The following is a 24,481-nucleotide window of genomic DNA, read 5'->3' as shown; positions in this document are numbered from 1 at the left end:
TAGGAAATAGTAGCATAAGTAGCAAGCAGGTGTAAATAGTTGCACCTAGACTATTCAAGTATGTATGTTGATTAGCATATTTTATATTCTACATGCAGGGAAAAAACTGAAAGGCAAATTCCCAATGAAGGCAGGAATCAAAATAAGAAGGGAGTAGGGAAGATTCATTGGTCATCCGTTGACATAGCACAGCGACACCGGATCAGATGTGCATCTTTTGGAGTTCCACATGGAAACATGTGGAGCCCCAATGTTTGAACAAGTTTATTCAAATAACACATCAGCTATACTGACTCCTGAAGCAGGCATTGAATTGCTGAAACATGGTTCCGTGTCAAGTCTGATTGTATCTGTTTCATTTTGGACAATAATCATGGACTGTTTTACATTGACCTCTGGACTTTATCCTTTCTGCAGACGACCATTGGATCTTCCCTACTCCCCACTTTTTTCTTTGTTTTCTGTTTTTATATGCTACATGCATACTTGTGAATTTCACCCATGATCCATCCAAACTCCATCCCTGTGCATGTCTACCATGTCTACACTGGTCAGTTTTTTATAATCATCCTTATGGCCATATGTTGTTTCACATACACAAACATGACTTTATAAAACTACCCACATTCATATTTTTGAAAATTTGCCACCAAAGACTTAAGAAAAGGAACACTTATTATTTAGTATGTAATTGAATAACTGAGCCTCAACTGCCCAAAGCTTCTTTTCAAGTATATACTTGAACACAGTCTTACAGCTCACATCGGACTTCTCTCACGGGCTCCGTGTAATGAAGTGCAAGAACTTCAGTGGAAAACAACCCCGACAATCGAAAGAAAAAGCCACTGAAGAAAAAAGCACATTCATTACCATTCAATAAACCCAAAAAATTAGTAATCTTAAAGTATCCTTTTTACCAAGCCTTACAAAAGTGTAACATTAAAAATATCTACATAATTCCAAAAGATGATGAAGGCAAGCCAAAAACTTAACTGACGAAACTCCTACTTTAATGTGTCTTTCATTCTCTTCTCATCAGACCAAATGTTCTTGATATCAGGCAGCCTCAAGTAACATTTACTTAAGGCTGCCTGATATCAAGAAAATTTGGTCTGATGAGAAGAGAATTTTAAGGGTTGTTGATGATCAGCACTTAACCTTTGAATCTCAGGTGTCCTCTATGGTTACTAAATCTTTTAAATTACTTTGAAAGCTGAAGCATATTAGGCCCTTTTTATCAATTGATATTTTTAGATTACTTGTCCACTTTCTAGTCTTGACCCAGTTTGATTATTATAATCCTACCTATGCAGGTTGCAAAGAATGGGTCTTCAGGAAACTGCAAACTACCCAGAATACTGTGTCTAGACTTGTCATGCACGTACCACGCTTTGAGAGGGCTACTTCATTGCTGACCAATTACATTGGCTTCCCATTGAGCCCATGTTTGTTTTCAAACTCTGTGCTCTCATATTTCAGATTTTGCATGATATTGCCCCTGATTGTATGTCACTCCTTGTTATTTTGCTTTCTTGTAATTCAACCTTTGGTGTAAGAGATTACCTGCGTCTTCATTTTCCTACCTGTAAAAAAGTAGTTTATAAGTCAATCTATTCTGCTACTTTTTCTTACCAAAGTACTAAGTGGCGGAATTCCTTGTCCAAAAATATAAGATCCCAGCGTTATTAGTTTTTGAAATCTTTTCTTTTCAAACAATGTCTGTTAATTGATAGTGTTGCCTAGTTTGTTTTACTTTCCATTATTTCCTGTGTGCTTTATTTTCAAATTGTATGTATGTATTTATGGTCCTTTCCTCTATTGATATGTGTGGGATTATGGATTTTAGTTTATATTTTGTAATGACTCCTTTTAGCTTGTTAGCCACATTGAACTTGAAATTGTGTGGGGTATAAATTTTATAAATAAATAAATAACTGGTCATCAAGTCAGAAGATAATATCTGAGGTCTGAGATGAAAATTAGAGAATGTCTCATTACCTGCTTTCTTGCAATGAACTGACAAACTTCTAACCAAGAAGAGAGAGAGAGAAAATGAAAGCAAAAGTGAGTGATACTTTTCACACTACATGCAATTGTGGAGTGGAGGAGTGGCCTAGTGGTTAAAGCACCAGTCTTGCAATCCAGAGGTGGCCGGTTGAATTCCCACTGCTGATCCTTATGATCTTTGGCAAATCACTTAACCCTCCATTACCTCAGGTACAAAATTAGATTGTGAGCCATCCAAGGACAGAGATATATCCAGAGCACCTGAATGTACCTCACCTTGAGCTACTACTGAAAAAGTTGTGAGCAAAATCTAAATAAAAAAATAAATACCCTCCTACCCATCCCATCAGCTGATTCTTTGTTTCATAGGCTTAATTCAGTAACTAATACATGTAGAGGAGGCATTTTCGATATAACGTCTAAATCCCATTTTGGACGTTTTGGCAATTTTCAAACTTCCTGCTTTAGTGCAGAGTCCACAACATACTTTATTGCTGCAGACACTGAGCCAACTTTTACCTTAGTGAATCATCCTCTTAGGATAGTGTTAAAGCCAAGAAAAAAAAAGTCTAGAGATAATCCATACTGCTCAACTAAAAGATATAGAGTATCTGATTGAGAAGAAAAAACACATATATCTTATTTCTGCTGCATAATAGAATGTGCATTTGATATCTTTTTATGTCTTGACTAAATTTACACTGTTCAATTCTGTAAGGGATAATAAACTTCCCTCATATACCCTACCTATTCTGACTTTAGATGTCAAATGCGTAGCATGAGATGAATTTTCTACTGTGAGTAAAAGCAAATACAGTACAGTAGCAGTGAAGCAGTAGAAAAGGCAGTTCAAAACCTTCTGAGAAAACATATACTGTAGCAAGGACTTAATTTTTTTTATATATATTTTTTTTTGTTTTAGCTAGTAGAGATGTATTTATTTCCTTACAGTTTGCAAGTTTCATGAGGGCAGAAAGAAGGCCATGGTATAAATTTACTTAGGAAGGTCATGGAATTAAAAGACAGGCTATTCAAAAACTGAGCCGAGTCTAAAGATCTGCAAATTACATCATCATCATTATTCATTTCCGTCACACTTTTCAGTAGAATTTAAAGTATGCTACAATGGAATGCGAGAATAGAATATCAAAACAGAAGTACACAAAAACATTTTAAGAAAAGGAAAGCCAGTGCAACATAGGGAGAGTTAGGTCTGGTAATGAAGCATAAAATAGTGGTTAAATAATATTGGTGAAGGAATACATCTTATGAAAATCAAGAGTATCTTAAAATACTTAATTTTTCCACTTAATATAATGCAAATATATCATTTAAGGTGTTAACAGTGTAAGAGGAATTGAGGTCCTGTGAAGTTTATACTAGTTAAAATTTAATGCCAAGAAGTGCAGAGTGATGCACTTGGGATGCAGAAACCCAAAAGAGAGATACCAAATAGGAGGGGAGAGATTAGTAAGCTCAACTCAAGATAGAGACCTGGGGGTGTTGGTGTCGGAGGTGAAGAAACAATGTGACAGGGCGACAGCCTTGGCCAGAAGGATACCAGGCTGCATAGAGAGGGGTATAACCAGCAGAAGAAAGGAGGTGTTGATGCCCCTTTACAAGTCGTTGGTGAGGCCCCACCTGGAGTATTTTGTTCAGTTTTGGAGGCTGTGTCTTGCTAAAGATCTAAAAAAAAACTGGAAGCGGTGCAAAGAAAAGCTACAAAAATGGTATGGGATTTGCATTGCAAACCGTATGAGGAGAGACTTGCCGACCTGAACATGTATACCTTGGAGGAAAGAAGAAACAGGGGTGGCATGATATAGATGTTCAAATATTTGAAAGGTATTAATTTGCAAATGAGCCTTTTCCAGAGACGGGAAGGTGGTAGAACTAGAGGACATGAATTGAAGTTGAAGGGGGGCAGACTCAGGGGTAATGTCAGGAAGTATTTTTTTCACAGAAAGGGTAGTAGATACATGGAATGCCCTCCCATGGGAGGTGGTGGAGATGAAAACAGTAATGGAATTCAAACATGCGTGGGATAAACACAAAGGAATCCTGTTTAGAAGGAATGGATCTACGGAATCTTAGCGGAGATTGGGTGGCAAAATGGAACCAGATTATAGCTACGTCATGCAAGGTTCCACATAGCAGTTACCGACCAAGAAAAGAATGTAGGCGTCATCATTGATGATAGGTTGAAACCCTCTGCTAAATGTGCAGTGATAATTAAGAAAGCAAATAGAATTTAGGTATTATTAGGAAAGAAATGGAAAACAAAAATGAGGACATTATAATGCCTTTGTATCGCTCCATGGTACGACCGCATCTCGAATATTGTGTTCAGTTCTGGTCACTACATCTGAAGAAAGATATAGTGGAAATAGAAAAGGTACAGAGAAGGGTGACAAAAATGATAAATGGGATGGGAAGACTTCCCTATGAGGAAAGGCTAAAGTGGCTAGGGCTCTTCAGCTTCGGGAAAAGAAGGCTGAGGAGAGATATGATAGAGGTCTATAAAATAATGAGTGGAGTGGAATGGGTAGATGTGAATTGCTTGTTTACTCTTTCCAAAAATACTAGGACTAGGTGGTATGCAATGAAACTAAAAAGCAGTAAATTTTAAAACGAATCAGAGAAAATTTTTCTTCACTCAGGGCCCCTTTTACTAAGCCGCATAGGCAAATTGGAGTTACCACCCAGTTACCGCGTGGCCCTTGTGGTAATTTCAATTTTGGCATGAGTCCACTATGCGCGTCTGAAAAATATTTTTTATTTTCTGGCGCACGTAACGGACTCACGCCAAGTGGCATTTGATGCTCGTAGGTCATTACCGCCCAGATTCTTTACTGCTAGGTCTATGGCTGGTGGTAAGGTCTCAGACCCAAAATGGATGTGCAGCAATTTTGATTTTGCTGTACATCCATTTTTGGCAAAAAAAATAGGCCTTTTTTACAGGCGCGCTAAAAACTGCATCGGCGTGCCAAAAATCCACACCTAAACTACCACAAGCCTTTTTTCAGCGCACCTTTGTAAAAGGACCTCTCAATGTGTAATTAAACTCGGGAACTCATTGCCAGAGCATGTAGTAAAAGCGGTTAGCTTAGAGGGGTTTAAAAAGGGTCTGGATGGCTTCCTAAAGGAAAAGTCCATATATCATTATTAAAATGGACTTGGAGAAAATCCACTGCTTATTTCTAGAATAACGTTTGAAAGACAAAGCAATTTACTGCAACAGAGATATATTTATTATTGAAGGCGTCTCATACCGTCACAAAGACATATTTATGTCATACTTCTTTCAAGCTTGTATGATTGTGACTTTGTATAATCATAGACCACCTCCAGCCAACCAGTAGTCCACACTATCTGCCAATAGTGAAAACATCGGTGTCCATAAAACCGTGTGCTTACTGTGATATATATTTTTTTTTACATTTTTAATGTACACTACTGTTCAAAAATTAAAGCACTGTTGGAATAAATTTAATTGTGATGCAAAAAATCAACTTATCTTAATGTCTCTGGAAGTTGCAAGCCATATTCTAATCTTCTTAGGCCTCATGCATTTCCAGAGTTCAGCTTATCAGACATTAATTAAGTCTCCGGTATCGTTGTCAGCCCGACAGGACCCTGTTTCGCGGTCAACTGCTTTCTCAAGGGCATATATTTCAACAGCATCAGATACCGATACAAAGCATAAAATGTATTGTACTTTTTTGGGATCTTCCCAGGCACTTGTAACCTGGATTGGCCACTGTTGGAAACAGGATGCTGGGCTTCATTGCCCTTCGGTCTGTCCCAGTATGGCAATACTTATTGTGATAAACACAGTGCCTGCCCTTACATGAGGAGGCCGCCAGAGGGCGCTCTCCCATGGAAAACCTAAAAATGCCCATTCTGGCCACTAGAGGGAGCCCAAGGGTATAGTCCATGGTAGTGACCAGAAGGAACAGCAAGGGGGTGCTCGTGGCATAGGACCTGTACTTCCCTGGGGAGGCCACCAGGGGGACTCTCTGAGTGGAAGCTGGAAAGGTGGAGAGAGTTCTGGGTGCAGACCTTTCTGGAAGCAGGGGGAGAGGCCTAAAGAGAGGTGGGATGGATTATTGGGCACCCTATAAAAGCCTCCTCTAAGCCTAGGGAGGGGAGAGAAGATGGGGGAACCTGCAACACCCAGAGCCTGAGGATTACTAGCAGGAAGACTGAGGAAAGAGGCCTGCTGAAGTAGAGCTCAAGAGAAAAGTCAGGAGAAGGTTCCCTCCAAACCCAAAGAGGTACTTACCTGGTGGGGACCAGGCACTGGGTACTAGGGTTATGAACAATGGCTACTGAAGTGTTTAAGTGAACAAACAGCCGTGGGGTGGAGGATAGGACCGTAAGGTTAATGTGAATAAAGAAGGTCCTATCCAGGGGAGGAGGCTGTTATACCCTGAGACCCAGATGTCCCCAGTAAATGGTCTCAGGGGGTGAATCGCAGTAACAGATTAATAGTGGGCAAGCCAGGTTCCCACAAGACTGTAACCTAGCTAATAAACTGAATTTACATGCAACCAGCTAATTTGCATATTTTTGCAAGCAGAGGAAGCTGTGCTATCTTCCAGAGAAGGGTGACCTGGGGGCCCCACCAGAAGAACTGGTAAGGTGGGTCGGGTACCAGGTGATACAGCAGGGAGGCCGGGCCAGGACTGCAGGTTAAGGAAGAGGTCACCCTGAGGGAAAGGGGAGGACCAAACCTAGAGGCCTGAGTCAATGCAGTCACAGAGAAGTCTGGTTTCAAGGTGGTTCCCTGAGGCAAAAGGCTGGTGAGGCCCGGGCAGTAGCCACTAGAGGGCCACTGCACACCAGAGAGCACCCCTGTGGGGGGGTTACAAAGGGCCCTATCCCAGATGGAACCTTGTTGTTGAATAGCCCCCTTGGAAGACAAGGACATCAGAGAATCCCTGCTACCCTTGACAGTTGACTAACAGTGTCTGAAAGTTGAAACCAAGGGAAGAGCAGAGGGTTGGTGGGACCCAGGCAATAATTTTATTCCCAGGGAAGTGTGCAGAAAGGCCCACTGACTACAGGCGGGTTCTGGGGGACTAGAGAACTCAAAGTGAAGCTGAGTGGAAAAGGCATCAGTCTCCAGAGGAGGTCTCTTGTGTGGGTGAAGACAGACAGCACGGCGAGGTGCAGGTCGAGAGCAGACAGCACGGCGAGGTGCTCATGTTTACATTATGTACTTAAGTAAACTATTAGAAAAAAATTACAACTCCAAATTGGATGCTATGTATTTGGGGCATCCAGTGTTTCAGATTTACAAGTCTGACATCATATTCTTTGATAACCTCATCCTGTTCCTGAACCCAAATTTGCTGTCATTAGTAATGGAAACTAATGAAGAAACATATCTCTCAAAGGAGTCAAAACTGTCCAAATAATCTAGGCAACATTAGCACATATTATCACCAGCAACAGAATTCCCTGACTCCAAGAACTCACCCAGTTTCTTACTCATTGTTCCCTAGGCATGTTCTCTCTTTGCTATCTGTTGCACTCAATTACTGCATTTCCCCTTACAAGATCATAGTCTCAACCCTTATCATAACTATGGCTGCTGCTTCCTCCAAAACAAGCTATGCTTCCTTTTATTTATTTATTTATTTATTTGCTGCATTTGTATCCCACATTTTCCCACCTATTTGCAGGCTCAATGTGGCTTACATTGTTCCGTCATGGCGATTGCCATTTCCGGAGTGAGTGATACAAGTGGTATTACATTAGAGATCATGATTGGCATAGTAGATTAAACAGTCAAGTATAAAGAGTTCATATTCGGAATTGGGGATAGGGTGGTAATGCGTTAAAGTTCATTTGTGGTAGAGTAGTCATTGGTAGTCTAGTATAGAGAGTTGGGTTTTATCTAGTTCAGGCTTGAGTTTCGTTGACTAGTAATTAAGCTGTATCGCTGTGTTATGCCTTTTTGAACAGGTTGGTCTCTTCACTGCTTCCTGCAAACTGAATAGCAAGTTCTGTGCCAGAGGCAATGGAGGAGTCAGAGTACCTGGGTTCAGATATGTTTCATTGACAGGCCAGAAGAACTACTCCTCTCAGGTACAAAAAGTAGGGATCTAATCCTAGCATGCTAAAGTGGGGCCACTTCTTGGGCTGTAGAATGAAACACCCATATATGTCCTTTCCTTTTCTCTATAGGAAAAAAAGCACATGGAAAATCAAAAAATCAAGGTAAAAGGCAGAGACTAAGAGCACCCATGACACGTTTCTACTCTGCTGTCAACTTGACATCCACAAAAGATTTTATCAATAGAGAAATCTGCTAATTTGATTCAATGCAACTGGGACATTAGGGAGTGGGATAAGGAAAGGGTAGTTACCAGAAGCTGTCCAGAAAAGGCCTGTAGGTAAATTTCTTGCTTGGTTGATTGCTTTTATGAAGCATGCCCTCTTTGCTGAAATGATGGTCTTTCATAGACTGCCTGGTGGATACAATTGGACCTGAAGGAATGCCTTGAGATCAATTTTTGCTATTTTCTTCATAACCTTCTGCCAGTTTAATTTAGAGCTTTTAAAGTTTCAGATATGGGATGGGGGTTGTTGAAGGTCTAATTTTATCATCTGACTAGGAAAGCTGAGAGGTCTGTATGTTTTCAACTTTAATTTCCTTTAGTAGCTGGTGTATCATAATGAGTTGACTTGGGTTAGGCCTACAGCTTCTATTGAGGTCAGGGACTCCATGAGCAGCATCTGTGTGTGGCTCATCAAAATGGATTTTGAAGTCTCCAAGGATGAGTGTCCTATGGCATTCCAGTAGATTTGTTCATGGACCCCTTAGCAGAAGGAGATAAGTAACAGAAGTTAATGAAAAAGTTAAGAGGATTACCTATAAAGTGGATTCCTGCAGTTAAACAGGAAATAATGCACTGCTATCTTTATGCTAAAAACTAGAAGGTATTCCAAGAAAGTTTGCAAAAAAAAAAATTATTGAAAGAGGATATGCATGTTACATCTTATGAACTGCAGATGTGTGTTCTCTTTGGCATGATAAAAGTACTATGGCTTTAACAGTATCTTTGAGAGACTGAGATCATACTCTACATAACCTGGCTTAGGAGTGAGGTTCATTACTGTCAAGGTATGTGCAACACTAACCTATTTGAAGACCTTGGCATCAGGCCCACCAGTAGGGGGTGCCTCCAACATGGACCTTATAGGATAGATCAGGCTGCTGCTCATAATGTTACCAAGCTAGCTCCTGTTGCTTGCTGCTGCTGCTGCAGCTGTTGTAGTTGAATAGGGTAGGCTAGGAAAAGGTTTTAGGAGGCATACTGGGAGCTGGCTGTAGTCATCCCTGCCTCTGTTTGCCTTGCAGATGGTTTCCCTTAAAGATAAGTCAAGCTGCTACTGATGAGGTCACTGGGCTGGGACAGCACTTATGCTGGTTTCTGTCTGCAGCTGTAGCTGTAGCTTCAGGGAAGATGCAGTTGTAACATCAAGGGTTTGCCAAACTCCAAGCCATGAAATGTGTTATCAGTCTATTACAATATGCATAATCCTTACTGAAGGCCATTTTTAAATGGATTTAGCCAGGTAACTCACTCAGCAATTACTTTTTTGGATCCTTGGGGCTGAAAATTATGTCCTTCTGGGTAGCCAATAATAGCCAATTAAAATATAGACATTCCCAGCTGTATGGTGCAGTTGGAGGAGATGACTATGGATATGCTTTTGATTTATGTATATTCTTTACATGCATAGACTTACACTATTCTTAAGGATGATGCAAATCTATGATTGTACTCTCATTTTCTGATGCTTCCCTCTACAGCCCCAATCCTCCATAAAATAAAGAGTTCTAAAGCAGAAATTGCAGATCTGGTGGTGGCTACACTAGAGGAGAGTTTTGAGGCCTTTAACACATGGACAGATGTGACAGAAGTTCACCTCTTAGAACTAGAAGAAGATGCTGTGGAGAAAAAGAAAGGAACAGTGAGTGAAGGCTCGTCAAGATAAAATTGAAGACCTAGCAAATAGAAGTCAGAGATGAAATATCCAAATATACAGAGACCCAAAAGGCCAAGACAGTAACTCACCAATTACCTTTGTGCATCAGCTCCTCATTGCATCTTTCCCTGAATCTTCCGTAGTCTCTCCATATGAAATTGAGTGAGCACATCGTGAGCTTAGACCTAAACTAGACCTGAATCTGCCTCTGTGTACACTAGGGGTAAAACTATTGTGCCATCAAGACACTGAGTACATTCTGCACAAAGCTAGACAAGACAAAATCTATCAATATGATAACCTGGACATCAGAATTTTACCAGATCTTAGTCTAGAGACAATACAATGGTGAAAAGAATTGTGGACATTAAAGAAGAACCTCCAGGAGAAAGGCTTCCAGGTGGGCTTTTTGTATCCCACCCATTTGGCAAGCAGTATTTTCTTTCCTCCCCCGGGAAAGTGAAAAACTTCTTCAAGTCTCTTGCTGCAGGTAATAAACCCTTGGAGCCTCTCCAGAAGAAACCTTTTCCAGCACTATATGCTCAGTTAACTACAGGCAGAGCAATCCTACGCAACTTAGGCAAGCGACCACATTTGCCAGGTAGGGGAACAACCACAGTCAAGGAAGCCCCGAGGCCTGTAAAGAGTGCTTTGCATCTGGCACAGTGCTCCAATGGATCCAGCAATGCAGAATCTTCTAGCAATAAGGGAATCTCTCATTCAGATGCTGAGCCCACTCCGGAGTCCACTGGCCAAGGCACAGCTGGTGCATTGCCAGTCTGAAGTAGAGTGGTATATCTTCAGTGGTCTTTATGGATGCATGAGGACATAAGGACAGCAAATGCCAGCATATTCTGGAAAAGCAGTGGCCTATTTTGAAGGCATGCCACCTCAATGTTTATATCCCAGATATCTATTTGCACTAATGGCTTCCAAGACCAACATTCTTAGTCACCTCGTGAGGCCACGGCTGGAGAATATGCATAGCAACCTTGCCCATGCACTATATAACTTCTAACTGTGGGTGGGTGTATGTTTGTGAGATTTCTGCATGTTTTTCCTGGAGGTTAGTAGGGGTTGGTGGAGAAATGTGTGGATTTGTATGTGATGTTTGCTATGTGGGGGTATAGGATAGGGTCTGGGTGGAGGTGGAAGGCGGCTGGAAGGATGCAGGTTCCTTGGTATTTGGGGATGCTTAGACCCTGTAGCTATGGAAGGAAACGCATGTCTGTGCATTCAGAACCCCACTTCAAATGCTTATTCAGAGTTGTCATACATGATATTCTGGTTCTATGCCACTAGATCAGCTTAAATTTGCCTCCTGGAATGTCTAAGGTCTTAACCCAATTAAATGAAAAAACATTCTAGGGTATCTTAACACAATGCATAGACATAGTATTGCTTCAAGAAACTAGACTCACTCCTATTGAATCAGGCAAACTGAAAAGAAGCTGTTGGGGAGACATTTATTATTCCTTAGGAGGTTCTAAACACAGATGAGTAGCCATACTCATTAAAAACAAACTTCCTTTTGTTATATATGACACTAAGCATGATGAAGAGGGGTGTATGGTGTGGGTAAAGGTAAGATTTGATGACTTAGAGCTCACAATTTTGAATTTATACGTGCCTACTGGTCCTAAACATCAGTTTTTTGAGAGGATGTTAATGGAGATTACCCTTCTAGGGTAGGGGCTCTTGCTGCTAGAAGGAGACTTCAGTTGTGTCCTCGGCCCTGTGGACTCTTCTGGTACTAACAGGGAGTTCACTTGAGACAGTAGATCTTTGTACACATTGCTCCATAGATGGAACCTGCTGGATATTTGGAGGGAGAGGAACGGAACTTGTAGAGATTACACTTATTATTCTGCTCCAAATAACTCATACTCTCTAATTGATTATCTAGTTAGTAATCTAACACATCTGGGGAATTAAAAAGCAATTACTATTCATCCCATACTATTTTCAGATCATGCCATGGTCTCGGGGATTTGGAGGGGAAAGAACAGTACAAACTTTGTAAACAGGGGCCCATGTGTTTTATTGAAATAGGATTTCTGTTAAATTCACACTTGACATATCCTTCTGGAGTGAAGGGGGGATGGAGGGGAATAGGAGGTTATGTTTCAGAAAACACTGAGGAATGGAAATGTTGGCTTATGTGATATTGATGTATGAGGTTCATATCATTATTTTTCTGTTTACCCTTTGTTTTTCCAACAAATAATAATTTTTTTTAAAAGTAGCCAGGTTGAACTTTCCTACAAACGTGGTGTAGCTGGATCCAAAGGTGCCACTGTTTAGGATGTCCTCCAATCCAGGTGGTGGCTTGTCACTCAATTTCACTGGGCTTCGGAGGCGTACACCAGAAGGAGGTGCCGCATAGGAGGTAATTGAGGCTTGGTTAAGATTTCCAGCACTTGAAAGCATGGAGGTACTCCATTAAGCTTCCCCTTTTGTTTAGGCATCTTCCAAGAGGAAAAAGGTTATATAGAATAAGAAGAACTATGAGTTCAGGCTCTTAAATGCAGGAGCACTGGGAATCCAGGTCTTACCAGATGCCATGCCAGCTTATTTTCGAAAGAGAAAAACGCCTATAGTGCGACCTAAATCGGGAGATAGACGTTTGTCTCGCAAAGGCGCCCAAATCGGTATAATCGAAAGCTGATTTTGGGCGTTTCCAACTGCACTCCGTTGCGGAAACGAATAAAGTTGATGGGGGCGTGTTGGAGGCGTGGTGGAGGTGGAACTGGGGCGTAGTTATCAGCCGAGGAGAGATGGGCGTCTTTAGCTGATAATCGAAAAAAAGGCGTTTTTACCGCGATTTTGGGTCACTTTTTTTGGACCCTTTTTTTTTTCATGAACAAGTCCCAAAAAAGTGCTCCAACTGCCCAGATGACCACTGGAGGGAATCGGGGATGACCTCCCCGGACTCCCCCAGTGGTCACTAACCCCCTCCCACCAAAAAAAAACCCACTTTAAAAACTTTTTTTCCAGCCTGTATGCCAGCCTCAAATGCCGTACCCACCTCCATGACAGCAGAATGTGTTTGATCCTCTCACAGCCTTTCCCTGGGTCAGATGTGGCTCTCGGGTGCAGTACAGGGTCACATCAGCATTGCATTGTGGTGGGTGTAGGGTATTGGGCTCCGTGATTTCATTAGCTTGTGTTACAGTCTCAATATGTTGGTAGTTGGTAGGCTCTTCTCCCATGGTGCTTTTCCCCCTGCCTACTGGGTCAGAGTGTGCCCTGTTGTGTTTCCTGTTGTAGTCCATGCGGTAGTGGCCATTTTTGTAAGCCAGTTTTAGTTCCCTTTCCTGTGTTAGCCATGTTAGACAACTTAGTTCTTACCTTGAATGTGGCTGAAAGAGGGCATTGTACAACATTCTGCCAGCTCTGACCTACTGCTCATCTCAGTACCAGGGAGACTCGTTGCCAGTGGGGCACAACCTCTGATCTGCAGTTAACTGTGAGTAAAGGCGGTTATTCCAATAAAGGACGTTTTCGGAGAGATTAGTCTTCAGGTGTCAACTGGTGTGCCAATGTTATATAGCAGCAACCAGTCCTAGAGGCCTGCGTGTATGCAGGTCCCTGGAGCACCTTTAGTGGGTACTGCAGTGCACTTCAGCCAGGTGGTCCCAGGCCCATCCCCCCCCCACACACCTGTAACACTTGTGCTGGTAAATGGGAGGCCTCCAAAACCCATTGTACCCACATGTAGGTGCCCCCTTCTCCCCTAAGAGCTATGGTAGTGTTGTACATTTGTGGGTAGTGGGTTTTGGAGGAGGGGGGTTGGGAGCTCAGCACCCGTGGTAAGGGAGCTATGCATGTGGGAGCTTTTTCTGAAGTCCACCGCACCGACCTAGGGTGCCCAGTTGGTGTCCTGGCATATCAGGGGGGCCAGTGTACTACCAATCCTGGCCCCTCCCACGACCAAATGGCTCGGATTAGGACGTTTTTGAGCTGGGCGTTTTTAGTTTCCATTATCGCTAAAAAAAACAAACGCCCAGCTCAAAAACGTCCATTTTTTCGAAAATTCGGTTCAGCCCGCCCCTTCACGGACCCATTCTCGGAGATAAACGCCCATGGAGATAGGCGTTTCAGTTCGATTATGCCCCTCATGGTGTCTGAGTTAGTCTGGGACTCTAAAGTAAAAGATACTGACCCCTGGCATTGCACCATCACATTATTAAATGTAAATTTATATGCTGCATCCACAGATGAGTGTAGAAAAGAACTAAAGGGTCAATATTCAAAATAGGTAAACCAGGCATTACATTACATTTATTTCTTATATTCCACATATTGCCACACAGGATTCAATGCAGATTACAAAAATAAAACTAGGGTTTAAAACCTAGGAGTATACAATAAGACAATTATGTGTGATGCCACAGAGAAGAAAATTTCTGTAAATTAACATAATGTAATATTAAATTAGCAATAATATGGTCTCAGAGCAAAATATTTCTATAGCCCTTTTAAAAAGAGCACAATAAGTCTCACAGCATACCTCAATCGGCAGTAGATTCCATGATTTCGCTGTTTGATGAAAGAAAACGATGCAGTGAAATGTTTAATAGATTTTATGCCTCTCAGGTTCCGAAAAGACAGCTTAAATTGATTTTGAATTAGGTGTTTTGAAAATGAACATGCAGAAGAGATTAAAGGATACAAGTAAGATGGCTCTGAGACTTGAGTAATTTTTAAAATTATACAGTAGAGTTTGATCAAAATTCTAGTTTCCATAGGTAACCAGTGAGATTAGAAGTATACCGGTTTCACCCCTTCATATTTACTGGCGGAATAGATTAATCGCAGAGCAATATTTTGCACTGTTTGCAATCTTGTATTAATATGCTTTGAGCATTCTGAGTGCAGTAGAGTCTCAATTAGCCAACCTTCGCTAATCTGACCATCCAGCATAGCTGACAGACACACACACGGTAATGTCATTGTGTTGCTGTTAGGAAGCACGTGGCTTCTCTTCCTGTTTTCTAGCTTCACATGCTACAAGAAATCCATTTTTGAGGTGAGACTGTGCTTCTTTGCTGATACTCCTTCATGCACTCCTCATCCAAGTTAAGAAATGTGTGGCTTCTCTTCCTGTTTCTGATTTGAGCTCATGATTCTATGCATGAATTTTTGGATCTGGGATCCCACTTTTGCAGCAAGGGAACTGTTTTTTGATTTGAGACCATGCTTTTCATGCATTAATATTTTTTTGAGACCATGGTTCTATACAAGGAACCATCATTTTTGTATCTGGGACCCCACTTGTGCGGCGAGGGAACTGTTGAAAATGTTTTGAGCTGAGACCTTGCTTTTAAAGCATGGCAATTTTTGACCAGTCGAAAGAGGAAAACGGTGTTGTTTTGTCTATAGAGCACAGGATCCCACAGTCACTCACATGGAAAAATGTTCAGCATAAGAGCATCCTTCACATGTTCATCTTCAAATGTGATATATATCATTCAATGCAAAAAGTGTAAAGAAGAGTGCTATATCGAAGAAACAAGCCAGATGCTAAAGACAATATTTAACTTATATATTCTGATATTTATCAACATTTGCTTATTTCTGATCTGATGAAGAAGGGTTACCTTTAAAAGCTAATCAAAAATGTATTTAGTCCAATAAAAAAAGATATCATCTTATTTTTTCTCTATTTTGTTTTATTTCTATTTATTATATTTATAGAGCAGAAAGTTTTACAGAAAGGAAGTGCTAAAGAAAGTGAATATTAAATATATTTTGAGCTTTTCTGCCAGGGAGCAATTTTTGATCTGAGAGTGTGGTTTTGCAGAAATGTTTGGACCTGTGCTATGTGATTCGAGAGCCTACTTTTTTTCTGCCAGGGATCCATTTTTGATCTGAGGCCGTGCTTTTGCAGAAATGGAACCATGGTAAGATTCTTGTGCACAATGAGTTTTATGCAGTACCATATGTACACCTACTGTATTCCTGTTTCTTCATTTATATTTGCATCACTTTCTTTATTCTTACTCTCATTCTTAGATCTGGAGGGTTTCCAGTTGCAGTTCTGCTGTCTTCAGACATGGGGCTCAGAAAATTTAAGCCAAGAAGAGATGAGGGATAAGCAGGTATTAAGACGTGCAATGGAAGAGGGATCATAGATTCTGCAAATGATTTGGATGTCATCAGCATAGGAAAAGGGAGTATAGGAGCGATCTTGAATAATGGTTAAGAGTGGGGCAAGGAAGATGTTGAAAAGTGTAGGAGTGAGAGGAGTGCTATCCAGTCTTTTGCATTGAGTGTCACATGAATGATTATCTCCCAGTTAGTGAGAGGTTATATGTGTGTACTCAATGCAAAGAGCTCTTAGCTCTGAGAGAATGAGTCCATTCTGTGAGGCTAGAGTAGCAGATTTGGAGGAGCTGTGGGAGACAGAGAGGTAAATAGAGGAGGCCTACAGGGATGTTGTAGAGAAGTTCCCACCTCCAGTCTGGCAGCCCCTTGGAGGAGGGAGGTCTCCTGAAAGAAAAGCATCACCCTGGTGAAGTTCAAAGTAATTCTATAGCCAGGACCAGCCCACCAGGGGATGCAATATCTTCTTGCACTGAAGATGTATCTACAGGAGCTTTTGCCCAGGAGGGAAGGGTTAGGATGGCTGTTGTAGTTGGTGATTTGATTATTGGGCATGTAGATAGCTGGGTGGCTGGTGGATGTGAGGATTGGCTGATCATTTGCCTGCCAGGTATGGTGGCAGACCACACACATCACCTAGATAGGATTTTAGATAGTGTTGGGGAGGAGATGGCTGTCTTGGTATATGTGGGTACCACTGACATAGGAAAATGTGGGAGGCAGGTTCTGGAAGTCAAATGTAGGCTCCTAGATAGAAAGCTGAAATCCAGATCCTCCAGGGTAACATTTTCAGAAATGCTCCCCTTTCCATACGCAGGACCCAAGAGACAGATAGAGCTCTGAAATCTCAATGCATGGTTGAGATAATGGTGCAAGGGTGAGGGATTTAGATCTAGATTTGTTAGGAACTGGGCAATATTCTGGGGAAGGATGGGCTGCACCTTAACTGGGATTGAACCAGGCTGCTGGTGCTAACATTTAAAAAGGATATAGAGCAGCTTCTAAATTAAAATGGGGAGAGGGAGCCTACCGTTACTCAGGAGCACATAGTTTGGTGTGGAATATCCTTGAAGGATACTACTGAAACAGGATCTTTGGGGAATCCTGATAGAGAGGAGTGTTCAGTGGAAGAACAGAGTAAAGGATGCAAATTATCCAGCTTATAGATGCAATAAAAAAAGACAATCTGAAGTGTCTATATGCAAATGCTAGAAGCCTTAAAAATAAGATAGGAGAATTGGAGTATATAGTACTAAATGAAGAGACAGATATAATAGGCATTTCAGAGACCTGGTGGAAGTGGGACAATCAATGGGACACTGTGTTAGCAGAATACCAATAATATCGCAATGATAGAGTGGATCAAATTAGAGGGGGGTTGCGCTATATGTTAAACAGGGAATTGAGTCAAACAAAATAAAAATTCCACATGAAACAGATATTAGGGAATCATTATGGATAGACTTTCCAGGTGTGAAGGGAAGGAGTATACTGGTAGAGCTGTACTACCGTCCACTGGGACAGAATGAACAGACAGATAAAAATATGTTTACAGAAATTAGGAAAGCTGGCAAATTGGGCAACATTATAATAATGGGTGATTTCAATTATCCTAATATTGACTGGCTAAATGTTACATCAGGGTGTGCTAGGGAGGTAAAATTTCTAGATGTAATGTTACTGATTCTTGGAGCAACTGGTCCAGGAACCAATAAGAAGGGAAGTTATTTTGGATCTAATCCTTAGTGGAATGTGGGGCATAGTAAAAGAGGTAACAGTGTTGGATCCACTAGGAAACAATGATCATAATATGATCAAATTTGAGTTGATATCTGGAGTGATGTCACTAAGGAAATCTACTGTGTAAGATTTTAATTTTCAAAAAGGGTGACTATGACAAAATAAAGAAAATGGATAAAAGAAGTTGAAAGGCTCGGCCACAAAGGTTAGGACTTTAAATCAGGCATGGATGTTGTTCAAAAATACCATCATGGAAGCCCAGACTAGATATATTCTATGCAATAATAAAGGTGAAAAAAAAGAGGAAATAACAGGCAGTGTGGTTAAAAGGTGAGGTGAAACAGGCTATTAGAACCAAAAGAGCATCCTTCAAAAAATGGAAAAAGGATCTGAATGAAGAAAATAAGAAGCACTGTCAAGCCAGATGCAAAGCATTAATAAGAAGGCTAAAAGATAATATGAAGAAAAACTTGCCGCAGAGACGAAAACTCATAGTAACACCTTTTATAGGTATATCAGAAGCAGGAAGCCTGCAAGGGAAGCTGTGGGACTGTTAAATCAGGAAGGAGCAAAAGGAGCACTCAGGGAGGACAAGGCCATAACAGAGAAAGATGAAAAGTACTGTCTTGATATTAACAGACTTCTGGGAAATACATTTGGTAGAATAAACACGAATAACTAGGCAGGCTGTTTGCATCTTCTGCTTGCATTATTATGTTACTAAGTTGCGCTTTACACCACCTCAGATATGCAGTCCAATTTTGTATAGGGTGTCAGGGTTGGAAAAAGGATGGCCAAGTCAAGATGTTCAAATCCTGAGTGGTGTAGAACGAGTAGAAGTAAATCGATTTTTTACTCGTTCCAAAAGTACAAAGACTAGGGGACACTCACAGAAGTTACATGGAAATACTTTTAAAACAAATAGGAGGAAATATTTTTTCACTCAACGAATAGTTAAGTTCTGGAACTCTTTGCTGGAGGATGTGGTAACAGTGGTTAGTGTATCTGGGTTTAAAGAAGGTTTGGACAAATTCCTGGAGGAAACATCCGTCTGCTATGGAGTGTTGCCACGATTTGGGTTTCTGCCAGGTACTTGTGACCTGGCTTGGCCACTATTTGGAAAACAGGATATTGGGCTAGATGGACCATTGCTCTGACCCAGTATGGCAACTCTTATTTTCTTATGATTCAAGCAATTCTTATCACTCGGCAGTACCAGCACTTCTGAGTATCATTATCAAGCCACATGTTTGATGCCACTGCAAGTAATGTTCATGAGAATTTTGACCTGCATATAAATAAAATTGTGAGTATAGTTACAGACAATGCAAGTAACTTTAAAAAGGTATTTAAAGAGTGCATAAAGATTGATTCTGATTCTGATGATGATGGTTGTAATGAAGATGTCAGTGATACTGAACAACTTTCCCTGATTGACATCAGTGAGATACTAAACTTGCTTGCTGTCAGCAGTGTTAGCACTGGGGCCTGTGCTGATGTTATTATTATTATTTATTAGGATTTATTTACCTCCTTTTTGAAGAAATTCACTCAAGGCGGTGTACAGCAACAATAAATCAAGCATGAGCAATAGGCAATTACAGCAATGAAAATATTCAAATAATACAAAGTATGGCATGGTATACCACTTACAATGTCAACACAATATATAATAGAACATTTTCATTGACAGTAAAGGGTATAAGCAAAGATGGAACATATAGATAGGTAAAAGAGTAAGAAGAGTTAGAGAATAAGGCAACTAATTTAAAGAAAGCTGCACATGAAGTCAGAGAGATGGTTAACTTATAGATGATGTTAGCATGATACAGCTACAAAGACATGTCAGGTGTGTGTATGTTGTACGTTGAACCTTGTACCAACAACAGATGCTGATCCAACAAAAGTTGGTAACCAGCAATAAAGTTGGTTATGTCACATTACATTTGGAAAATGTCAGATATTATGGCATGCTGCAATTTGAAGCACCGAATCATCAGGCACAATATCTGATATTTGTGCAGGTGAATCAATCACTATACTGTGCCCAACTAGATGGAATTCAACGTAAGATGCAGTATGTAAATGGCTTGAGTGATAAGCTAGCCAAAATCTGTGAAAAGCTTGGACTCAGCAATTTAGTCATGTGCAGTTGGAAGTTTGGAAAGAATATGCAAAAGCTATGGATCCACTAACACGCTGTTTAGATGAATTATAGGGAGCTTGTGAATGTTTCTATGGCATGTGATTGCCAAAGTAAGATCAACTTCATTTTAAACTTTGGAAATTAGCTTTTGACAAATTTCAATACTGTGCTCCACTGTTGAATGCAGTGTTGTCTGGAATTGGAACTCGATTCAAGCATTCACTGGCCTTTGATCCAAACAACATGACTGATGTGGCCATCAAAGATGCCATCCTTGCTGCTTTTTGTGATCTGCAGTACAATTTGAAGTGGAGGTAGTCTTGTTCTGCTGTTTTACACTTTTCTTCTTATCGTTTATTTCTTTCAGCTTGTGTTTCTTGGCCCATTACTTTATTCTGGTCTGATTTAATAGGTTCTAGACTTTTTCTTTTTTTCTTTTTTTTTGTACTTTGATGTTTTAATGTTATAAAGCTTATGTTTGTCAAATTTTGGTGCCCGTATACCAAACTGAGCTAAAACGTGGCCTTAGCACATCCTTACATGAGTCATTCCCGCATCCTAAGGCCATTTATGCCGCATGGGTAAAAACAGCCATTTTGTTTTTCTTTTTTGAATTAATGGCCATGTGCTTATTTTCCGATTAGTATGGAAGCCCCAACTGCCACCTATTTTGTAGGCAGTAAGGACTTACATAGAAACACACAAAAATGTAGGCAGATAATTTATATGGCCTATCCAGTCTGCCCGTCCACTAGCCTAGTAGTTAGTACAGTAGACCTTGATCCTGGGCAGCTGTGGGTTTGATTCCCACAGCAGTTCCTTGTGACTCTGGCAAGTCACTTAACTCTCCATTGCCCCAGGTACAAAATAAGTACCTATATATAATATGCAAACTGCTTTGGTTGTAGCCAGAGAAAGGTGGTATATCAAGTCCCGTTTTAAGCTCTCTTGAATTCAGATACTGTTTTTGTTTCCACCACTTCCACCGAGAGGCTGTTCCACGAGTTCCCCACCCTTTCTGTGAAGAAATATTTCCTCAGGTTACTTCTGAGTCTATCCCCTTTCACCTTCATCCTATGCCCCCTCATTCCAGAGCTTCCTTTCCATTGAAAGAGACTCATCTCCTGTGCATTTATGACTCATTGGTGTTTAAATGTCTCTATCATATCGCCCCTCTCTCTCATTTCTTTCCAAAGTACATATATTGAGATCCTTAAGTCTGTCTCCATATGCCTTAGACAAAGACCATTTAGTAGCCACCCTCTGGGCTGACTCCATCCTTTTTATATCTTTTTGAAGGTGTGTTCTCCAGAATTATACACAATATTCTAAATTAGGTCTCACCAGAGTCTTATACAAGGGCATCATCACCTCCTTTTTCCTACTGGCCATTCCTCTCTTTATGCAGCCAAGCATAATCATGCATTAGTTTGTTAGTGCAAGCAATGTAGCTCTACTACTCGCCACCTCAACAAGCCCCAACAAGCTTCTCAACATGAGAAGTGTGCAATGGCCACAAAATTACCATGGGACACCTGAGTGCACCCTGCGGTAAGGCCTGTTTTGGTGTGTGTTAATGTTCACCACAGCTTAATAAAAGGATCCCTTTGTTTTGATATAATACTAAAGAATTGTAATAAACAAAAAATATACACTACACCACAATCCTGAACAAAATTCACTAATTCTGGATCAGAGGAACAAGGACTTTGGCATATGTTACAATATCACCGTCTCGATACACAAGGTCAGACTTTAAAATAATGCAGTTATATCCTATAGATGTAGTCACTGAACCAGCTAGATAATGAAGCAATGAAATCCTGGAGTACAAAATGGTACAACTATATAATGTAAGCATAAAAATACAAACCAAAGTATGTATTTTATAGTTGAAAGATCTTTAGTAATGCCAACTTTACCCTCAGGCAATGATCTCAAATTTTCAATTATAAATCTCCAACTTGAGCATTTTCATTACTTGGTTGAATCTGCCAAGTACAAACACTTTCTCTCTCTCTCTCTCTCTCTCTCTCACACACACACACACACACACACACACACACATCTATATCTATCTATATGTATATAAAACTTCATGAGGCTGGGGTGCACTGTATCAGTACTTTCACCCTTTGGCTCTGTAAAATGTTCACTGTCCAGACCAGTCTCTATATTAAAAAAAAAATACATGGTTCAATATTCAAAGCACCTGCTAACTATAGAAGTGCCACTGACCTTGACCATCACATGATTTTCAGTGACAATATCCAGATAATGCAGTTGAAAACCTCGGCAGACCATCTGGATGGCACCAGGCTCGTTCCCAGAGTCATAGACAGCAGAATGGGGTGGGTCACAGAGGCCATGGCTCAATCAATTGTTTCAATCCACTATTGAAAAATAACAAACATGTAGAAAAATGGAAGGAAAAAGCCTCAACAAACTGATTCATAGAGCTGTAGAGATCAAAAGATCTCATATTTATTCATCATCAGCAAAAAACCTTCCAATCTTCCAGCTTCCAGATAGAGTGGATTGGAGGGCATGAAAAGAAACTATCTCAAGAGCCCAATGGAGAGAAAGACCCCAACCCAATTGCATAATATATAATATATGAATGGGGTCAGTCTCTTTCTCTCTCTCCCCCCTCTCTGGAGGCAAATGCCCAGTGGAGGTGTGTATCTCAGATTAGATAAATGGCAAGTTATGCCCTCCCTATGTGGGGCCACCAAAGTGGCAAAGGTGTATGTCACATGGCAAAATCAGGAAGCTAAGCAGGTGCAACCCTGCTCAGCCAGTGGATGGGCAAAGCAGGGGACCAAAATCAGTGGTGTAACCTTTTGCTGTATTGTCCATGTGAAAGTGATTGGAGGACATGAAAAGAAGCTATCTCAAGAGCCCAATGGAGAGAAAGACCCCAACCCAATTGCATAATATATAATATATGAATGGGGTCAGTCTCTTTCTCTCTCTCCCCCCTCTCTGGAGGCAAATGCCTGATGGAGGTGTGTATCTCAGGTTAGATAACTGGCAAGTTAAGCCCTCCCTATATGTGTTCACCCAAGTGGCAAAGGTGTAGGTCACATGGCAAAAGCAGGAAGCTAAGCAGGTGCAACCCTGATCAGCCAGTGGATGGGCAAAGTAAGAGACCAAAATCAGTGGTGTAACCTTTTGCTGTATTGTCCATGTGAAAGTGATTGGAGGGCATGAAAAGAAACTATCTCAAGAGCCCAATGGAGAGAAAGACCCCAAACCAATTGCATAATATATAATATATAATATATGAATGGGGTCAGTCTCTTTCTCTCTCCCCCCTCTCTGGAGGCAAATGCCCAGTGGAGGTGTGTATCTCAGATTAGATAAATGGCAAGTTATGCCCTCCCTATGTGGCACCACCCAAGTGGCAAAGGTGTATGTCACATGGCAAAAGCAGGAAGATAAGCAGGTGCAACCCTGGTCAGCCAGTGGATGGGCAAAGTAGGGGACTAAAATCAGTGGTGTAACCTTTTGCTGTATTGTCCATGTGAAAGTGATTGGAGGGCATGAAAAGAAACTATTTCAAGAGCCCAATGGAGAGAAAGACCCCAACCCAATTGGATAATATATAATATATGAATGGGATCAGTCTCTTTTTCTCTCTCCCCTCTCTCTGTAGGCCAAATGCCTGATGGAGGTGTGTATCCCAGATTAGATAAATGGCAAGTTAAGCCCTAACTATGTGGGGCCACCCAAGTGGCAAAGGTGTATATCACATGGCAAAAGCAGGAAGCTAAGCAGGTGCAACCTTGGTCAGCCAGTGGATGGGCAAAGCAGGGGACCAAAATCAGTGGTGTAACCTTTTGCTGTATTGTCCATGTGAAAGTGATTGGAGGGCATGAAAAGAAACTATCTCAAGAGCCCAATGGAGAGAAAGACCCCAACCCAATTGGATAATATATGAATGGGATCAATCTCTTTCTCTCTCTCCCCCCTCTCTGGAGGCCAAATGCCTGGTGGAGATGTGTATCCCAGATTAGATAAATGGCAAGTTATGCCCACCCTATGTGGGGCCACCCAAGTGGCAAAGGTGTATGTCACATGGCAAAAGCAGGAAGTTCAGCAGGTGCAACCCTGGTCAGCCAGTGGATGGGCAAAGTAGGGGACCAAAATCAGTGGTGTAACCTTTTGCTGTATTGTCCATGTGAAAGTGATTGGAGGGCATGAAAAGAAACTCTCAAGAGCCCAATGGAGAGAAAGACCCCAACCCAATTGGATAATATATAATATATGAATGGGATCAGTCTCTTTCTCTCTCTCCCCCCTCTCTGGAGGCAAATGCCCAGTGAAGGTGTGTATCTCAGATTAGATAAATGGCAAGTTATGCCCTCCCTATGTGGCACCACCCAAGTGGCAAAGGTGTATGTCACATGGCAAAAGCATGAAGCTAAGCAGGTGCAACCCTGGTCAGCCAGTGGATGGGCAAAGTAGTAGACT

This window comes from Microcaecilia unicolor, chromosome 2, assembly GCF_901765095.1.
Source record: "Microcaecilia unicolor chromosome 2, aMicUni1.1, whole genome shotgun sequence".
NCBI classification, from domain to species: Eukaryota; Metazoa; Chordata; class Amphibia; order Gymnophiona; family Siphonopidae; genus Microcaecilia; species Microcaecilia unicolor.
Note: the sequence above shows the minus strand (reverse complement) of the source record.